Consider the following 952-nt stretch of genomic DNA (forward strand, 5'->3'; position numbering starts at 1 on the left):
GTTAATTGTGAGAGTCCATAAATGAAGGGAGTTAGTGTTCCAAGTGGTAGTGTAGTTTGGGTAGGGCTCTTGTATAAATGGGTTTTAAATCTGTTTGCAAGCTCTACCTCCTAATCTTCTTAAAAGGATTTTGACAAGAGCGTTAATGCTTATTAGTGCCTGTCAGCTAGTGCACAGTTTAAAAAAAAAAAGGAATGGGTGAAAATCTTACTTGTAATATTTCAAAAGGGAGCTGTTGTAGTTGGTTATGGTTTGAAGTGGTAAGAGGATGTCACTGTGATGTAGAAGCAGCTGTATACACCAGAGAGTAGTTATTCTCTTCTGTAGTTATTAAGGGTAAGTTGGAGTATAAATGAGGATAGAGATTTAATCCTTCCTAGACTTAATTAAATAAGAAAAATGAGACAGAGATTCAGTGTGAGTAGGATCTGGACTTCTTCCCCATTGGCTTTGGATCCCTTAAGTCTTTGATTACAAAGTGGGATCTTTAAAAAGAGCTTCTCATGGAAGGAGTACTTACACTGTTGGCATAAGAATAAGATGGCAGAAATATGTATCTCTGAACTTAAGTCTTGGCTCATTGTAAGCTACCTAACTTCTGTTCATTTAGAACCTCATCCACTTGCTCAAAGAACATTTTTTTTTTTGTTAGTAAAATTAACTAGCAGCATTTGAGTGAGAGGTAGGGATAATGGTCACAGACACCAGTCTTTCTGGTACCCCTTTATACATCAACGATTGCTGCATCTGATCCATCATGATCTCCTAGGAACATTCTGTGTTTCTGTGCATAGTGGTAGGCATTTAGTCTGTTATGAAAGATTCTTTCTAATGCTGTCAGTGTTAGGTTTACCTGCTGATTCATAATGTTTGATACTCGTGTTTAAAAATGTATGTTATGTAGCTAATTCACTTTAGTTTCATAAGTATGTAGTATTTTTCTCAACCTGCT

This window comes from Eurypyga helias, unplaced genomic scaffold, assembly GCF_000690775.1.
Source record: "Eurypyga helias isolate BGI_N326 unplaced genomic scaffold, ASM69077v1 scaffold4974, whole genome shotgun sequence".
Taxonomy (NCBI): domain Eukaryota; kingdom Metazoa; phylum Chordata; class Aves; order Eurypygiformes; family Eurypygidae; genus Eurypyga; species Eurypyga helias.